We start from the raw sequence: 6,887 nt of genomic DNA on the forward strand, positions 1-6,887 counted from the left end.
TTTGTATGTGTTGAGTACAAGTAAACATAAAATTATTTATGTTTATTTATTTTAGAGAGAGAGAGACGGGCAGAGAGAGAGGGAGACACAGAATCCAAAGCAGGCCTCAGGCTCTGAGCTGTCAGCACAGAGTCCGACACAGGGCTCAAACTCACAAACCATGAGATGACGACCAGAGCTGAAGTCAGATGCTTAACTGAATGAGCCTCGCAGGCACCCACTTTAGTGACATTTTAAATGACACCGTTCAAAGTGCACTTGCTACCTTGCAAACTCAGAGAGAGAGAAAGAAATGTGAAGAATCAGGAAGTAGTTAAGAGTTGGCTGCTGAGTTTTACCGTAATTTGGCTTTGGAGGGTTTTTGTTCATTGGGTGAAGTGAGCACAGCATATTTGCCTGCCATTTACCACAGTAGACAGCGGGCCTCTGGGAGCCAAAACTCTTTCTGACCAATGAGCTGGAATTTTACTAGGACCGCCAAGATGAGATTTGCTATTTCAAGGACTAGGAGTTATCTTTTATTTTCACAACTCAGTAATTATCACATCATTCAACTCTGCCCTCCAAGATATGTAGAAAATACCCAAATATAGTTGAGAGAGAAAGGGTGATAGCCAAAGTGTATAATCCTTTCCCTTTAAAAAATATGTTTAAATTATGCTTTATGATTTTTTTTAATTTTAGTGAGGGGGCATGCAAGTGGGGGAGAGGGAAAGAGAGAGAATCTTAAGCAGGATTCACTCTCAGTGTGGAGCCCAACACAGGTCTGGATCTCATGATCCTACAATCGTGACCTGACACAAAATCAAGAATCTGATGCTCAACTGACTGAGCCACCCAGGTGCTCAATAGTCTCTTTCTCTCTGAATGCTGAATAGTAAATTTTCAACGTGAATGGGGGATAAACAGGCATACATACATACATACATACACCACTAAGAAAGCCATGAGTTGTTAGACATGAACTATTTCCATCATCTTTGTCTTCTAGTTATATTCATGCCTCTAGTGTTTGTTGATTGCAATGCACAATCTTGCTGTGTGAGGTACAAATTGTTGTGTGATCAGTTTTCCGTGAAAGTCTTTCCTCATATCTGTCTTAACCACAAGGTGCCAATGTTGAATTTGAGGATGTAGAGCTAAGAGCCTTGAGGTCCAATAACTGTCAACTAGAAGTTATATTTTCTGTTGGGGAGAAATCCCCATATGATGGCAATGACTTTGCATTGGTAAGGGAAAGAATACTTTCATGCCTTCATGGTTCTTGCACTTTTTGTGTCTCACCAAAATCAAGACTCAGGTCATGTGCATGTTTATCAAGCAAACACCTTTTTTTTTTTCCAGAAAATAAAAACGCCCTGGAAGACAAGTGTAATGCACTGAGGTCTGTGAAAGCCACAAAGGAAGCAAAAGTCAAACAGCTGAAAGAGAAAGCACATAACCTGGAAGAATTCTATGAACAAAGAAAAGTGCCTACAAAAAAAGTAAGATGGGGGCGCTTGGGTGGCTCAGTCGGTTGAGCGTCCAAATTCGGCTCAGGTCATGATCTCACAGTCCATAAGTTCAAGCCCCATGTCAGGCTCTGTGTTGACAGTTCAGAGCCTGGAGCTTGCTTTGGATTCTATATATTCCTCTGGCCCTACCCAACTCTCACTCTGTCTCTATCAAAAAAATGAATAAACGTTAAAAAAATTTAGAAAAGTAAGATGTTCATGTGAGAACTGTCACAAGGACCGTATTGTATGGGAGAACAGGGCAGCCAGTAGAGATAATTGTATTTCTTTTGGAACTGGGTCCAGAGTATTTTTGCCCAATGCATTCAGTAGACTTGGACCTTCCCTTCCTACCTTGCTTTTTGTAACGTAACCTGCATTTTCCTTTCTCCTAAGTACTTGCCACACATTGTGTTATCTTTTGGGGGCGGCAGAGGGAAGGTACCATCATTAATAACGTTAATACCTGGATTCACTCTGGATCCATCTACACTGTCCTATAGATTTCAATCGCATCACACTGTTTTGTCACCCAGCAGTTAGGTCATTTTTGTTCAGGACCAGACATGGGTCAAAAATGTGTGGGGAAAAAAATGAATTCTCTTGCTGCAGAAACAATTGAAGTTGCTTTCTGGAAAGTGGGTAGGGGTACCAGCATCCATTATGCCAGTGAGATTGCTCACTGCAGGCCCAATCCCTAAGAACGTCAAGTTGTTTCCTGTCCCCTGATTTTTCAAGTGTAACTTTTCTGAGTCTTGGCCAAAGCCTGCAGCTTCACTAGGGATCATCTTTGCTGGCCTCCCCTGAGGGATGGCTTTGTCCTGGGCTTCCTTCTTCTCCATCTTGGTCTTGTGTGTCTTTGTGGGGTTGTCAGATACTTGGTGCATTCAGTCCCATGTTTCCTCCTTTGTACAGTATTTCCTTTTGTTCTCAGGAGGAGATGGGGGACTTTAGAGTCCCTCACTCGTGTTGGAAAGTGAAGACTTCTCTTCCCTGGAGACTCACCTTTATGTTCGTCCTTCCCACAGCTGAGGTTAGGGCTTGCTCTCACTGGCATCTTGTTTTTGTTAACTCGTAAGCTCTTTCTGTGAGTGGGTACAGCAACCTGACCACCTCTCTATCTTCAACCCCTTACAACAGAGCCACTACATTACAACCACGCCAGCAAGCATTTGCCCAAGGACTGCCTGAGAGACCAGAAGGAAATGCATGTGCCTTTCTCTGTCTAGTGCTTTTGTGTCATTTGCTAAGAGATTTTCAATTTTGCGTATGATTCTTGAGGACATCAAGTGTCAAGTTGAAACCATCTCAGTCAACACCACAAAGAAAATGGTCTGAGGGCAACACAACAACCCAGCCTTGCCAAGCATTGCCTTCTGCTGCCTTCACTATCAATGGAATGAGTCTTGTTAAAGTAGATTTGGCTCCATGAAGTTGAGAGTTTTCCACCTGAAATCTCTTTCCTGGAAGTAAACCCAGACTGTTTGACAGTTCATATCAGGTTGTACGTCAGGAGATGAGGTTGTTCTAAGAATGGCCTTTTGAAGATGGAGGCAGGGGTTGCAGTCCTGAACGCTAGCAATGTCTGGGAGTGAGCTGCAATGTTAGTGAAACCATATTCTGGAAGGTCGTCTTTCAGGTGATTGCCTGTGTCATGGTACAACTTTTGGACTGAGAATCAGGGCTCCCCATGGAGGTGTAAGACTAGTGATGATCCCTTGATTCATACCAATGGGTACAGTTGGTCAGATACGGTTTTTCACTCACTGATGAAATGGGTCTTTGCCATATCAAACAAAAGACCAACTCTGGGAAGGCACAAAGTACAATGTTATTTGATGACTTTATGATAAAGGAGAGGAAACGAGAACTAGAAAGACAGTTCCAATAGTAGAGACGTGGCAGCAGACAGAAGTTGAATTTTCTTGAACTTAAATGGAGTGTTCACTTAATTTCTCTGATTCGGTTGTCAGTCTGTGCATTTATGGGAGAAGTGGGGGAAGGGATATTTGCATAGGCCTTCAAGAGTGCTGGGAGGTAAAAAGGGAGAACCTCTGGACCTTGTTCCTGACTGTGTATGTATCTTTCCCATCTTAGGAAGCTGAAAATGACACTGTGAACTGGCGGCAAAGAAGAATCAGCTAGCAGCTGCAGGTAAAATTTGAAAATAGCTACAGAAGGGGCGCCTGGGTGGCTCCATCATTTAAGCATCCAACTTCAGCTCAGGTCACAATTTCACAGTCCGGGAGTTCGAGCCCCGTGTCAGGCTCTGTGCTGACAGGTCAGAGCCTGGAGCCTGTTTCAGATTCTGTTACATCACTCTCTGTCCCTCCCCCACTCATGCATGTGCTCACTCTCTGTCTGTCTCAAAAATAAATAAACATTAGGAAAAAAATAGCTACAGAAGAAATAAACAAGTACAAGTGAGTTCAGCTAGTAATTACCAGGAGCTCATGAAACGGCTGTTATTTTTTGGTTTTTAATCTTTTTGAAAAGTTTGAAGTCAACATATGCATAGAGTATTAACAGATAAAAAAGGTACGTTTTAGAAGGAATAAAATAATTAAGGTTCTAAACATTTGAAGATCTCAAGTAGTGAGCAGACTGTGTGGAAACTTTGTCCATGCTAACATTCCTCGGGGGTGGTGTCAAGTGTCATCATCTGTAGGAAAGCAGTGTGTCGTACAATGAATCATACCCATCAACGTGGTAGTGCCATTTCATGGCCCTTGTCTTTGCAACCCTGGGAAACATGGTGAGGATAAAAGTTATAAAAGAATAGATCTTTATGATAAAAGACACTTGTCACATGATGAATTAGAGAAAGATTGAAAATGGGAAGGAATTCCATGAACTCTGAACCCTACAGGCATGGGATAATGAGTAAGGAAAGGATGTAACAATAGCTTTGATCCTACTGTACATTGATAATCACGGGCAAAGTGTTTCATGTGTAAGAATAAATTGTATCAGGGGACAGATATGAGGTTGTTGGGATCGTGGGCAGCTTATTTAAAATCATACCCAATATTGGGCCTTATCTGACAAGAGCAATTGTAACTCACAGGCCACAAATTGAACAAACACGGGAACAGCTGCAGCAGGCAGAGCTCACCTTTAGATACCAGGTAACCTGAGTTCTGCCTGACATACTGAACCCTTAGCACCTCACGCAGGTGAGTGTAGTGGCCCTTGGAATCCCTCACCACAGGCTTTTCATTGTTGGCTTTTTCCGCTTGCAGTTCATGAGAAGAATGCTCAGGACAACCTGGTAAGTGTTTTCTTGTTTCCTCCTCTTTCTTTGGTGCACAGTCTGGCACCACCTTCCGACTGAAGGTGGATGTGTTTTTTCTCCCCCAGATCAAGACTCAGATCTGGGACAGGGAGATGGCGGAGCAGAGCAGGGAGGTCGCTTACTTGAAATACAGGTGTGGTCATTTGACTTGCGTTTTTATGGGTGTTTCCAGGGATGACGCCTGCACTCTTACTTGTCTAGTAGACGACGTGGTGTTGCAACTCTTATAGAAGTCCATTATTTTTCTGTATCCAAGACTGGACGGGATGGAACCAAAGAGGCAGCCTGTTCCTGTGTGTGACCATCGTGTGGTCTGGAAAGAATCACACGCACTAAGGACGGCAGGTGGTCTGAAGGGGTGACAGAAGGGTGTTGTCCTCTGGTGCCACAGACAGTGAGGCACTTGTCCCTGTGACTGGTGGAGCTCATGCCCCTCCTCTGACGGTGACCCTCCCACCTCCTCTAGCATCCCCCTGTCTGAAGAGCCTGGAAACTTTCTTCCCACCCGGATACAATGTGAAGACTTTAGTTTATTTGAGGAGAAGGTCATTTATTCACTAGTTTGAAAAGTCTTTCTTTTGGTTTGTTTTGGGAACTGTAGCCCTACATCCGTCCACTCAAGTTCCATAAAGCTTAGCTTAGTCCTCTGATGGTATCAGTGCAACTCTGCAGCTTCACTGCTAACTTCTGACAGTTTTCCTTTTCTCAATAGTGTCAAATTAGTCTTTCCTTATATACTAACTGCTCTCATGTGGAAGGCAGCTTGTAGATAAGCTGGGAGATTGAACAATTTGCCTGAAGAAATGCACCCTTCTTGAGGACTCATTGAGGCTATACACCAAGCCAGTGTTCTCAATGTTATTCTTTTTTGTTAAGTTTATTTATTTTGAGAGACGCATAGACAGAATGCCAAGCAGGCATCACACGGTCAGTGAGGAACCCAACGCTGATCTTGAATTCACAAGTTGTGAGATCGTGACCTGAGCCAAAATTAAGAGTCGGATGCTGAATTCAAGCATCCTCAGACTAATTCCTGATCTGCAATGAAATCGTGATTTCCCATGATGTATACTGAGAAAACTGTTTTACTGGTGAATTCTAAATTTCTATTTGCGCCTGACCTGTCCACAGTTATGTGATTAATGATGAAACAACATGAACTAGGGCACCGTGAGGTCTTTATCAAGGTGAGGGGACGGTTCTCCCCCTTAACCTTGGGGGTCACCTGAGGCATTTGGGATACCCTCTGCCTCTGCTGAGGGACCTGACTGTAGGGAAAAGTTTAAGATATTTGAGGAATGAGTTGAGGGATTGTTTTCATTCCGCACAGTCCTCTAAAAGCAGAATAAACCTCTGTCCCTTCTAGGGTCTTTAGTAAATCGAGAAACTGCTGAAACCTCTGTGGGTTACAGCGGCTCTGACTGTACCAAGAATGCAGACAAGGGTAAGGTAAATGCCGGGGCCATTCTCAGTTGTAACTCTTTTGGGAAACCCTCATCTTTATGTACAGTATGCTCTCCCGGCCTTGTCTCGTTTTGCGTGTTGTGTGATATGTCTGTTTGTTGCTTCTCAATTTTTAGTCTGCCAGCTTTCTGTGGTAAGTTTAGAAGCCAAAAGCGCTTAGAGACTGAGTACCTTAAGGTTTTTCCGTGAGTTTCAGGAAATAATGAGAGGAGGATGACTGCACACTCCAAACAGATGTCTCCCGGCCTGGGTGATCCCTTCCAGACCTCACCTCTGTGGGAACAGTGTGGCTGCTGTGTCTTCCTTTCTTGATTCTGACTAGGAGATGAACCTGTTAGAAACGACATCATGACTCCAACTTTCTATTATGTGCCCTGTGCCATTTAGAGTGGTCATAGAGAAAGCCAGTATCATCACTCATCACCTTACCGTCTTTGTCGGTAAATGACTTGTCTGGAATCCTCCAGCTATACCTTAGGTAAAAACAAGTTGAACACTGTGTCCTTCAATTGTGTTTCTGGGAGCAGTTTCTGGTTGTGTCCCCAGTCACTGTTAGAGCTGATATAGTCTCATGACACATACCAGTTTTATACCAAAACACTTGCATGAAATCTGTTATGTGAATTTCTCCCTTT

At 43.5% G+C, this 6,887-nt stretch overlaps 1 long non-coding RNA gene across 1 annotated transcript; it reads left to right on the forward strand.

Moving 5' to 3' along the window:
* Positions 1-3,282: 3,282 nt before the first annotated feature.
* LOC122478528 lies at positions 3,283-4,900 on the forward strand. Its single transcript, XR_006296072.1, has 3 exons — positions 3,283-3,647; positions 4,561-4,621; positions 4,736-4,900. It is a non-coding gene; the product is annotated as an uncharacterized LOC122478528 (long non-coding RNA).
* The last annotated feature ends 1,987 nt before the right edge of the window (positions 4,901-6,887 follow it).

Source organism: Prionailurus bengalensis, unplaced genomic scaffold (assembly GCF_016509475.1).
Source record: "Prionailurus bengalensis isolate Pbe53 unplaced genomic scaffold, Fcat_Pben_1.1_paternal_pri Un_scaffold_74, whole genome shotgun sequence".
NCBI classification, from domain to species: Eukaryota; Metazoa; Chordata; class Mammalia; order Carnivora; family Felidae; genus Prionailurus; species Prionailurus bengalensis.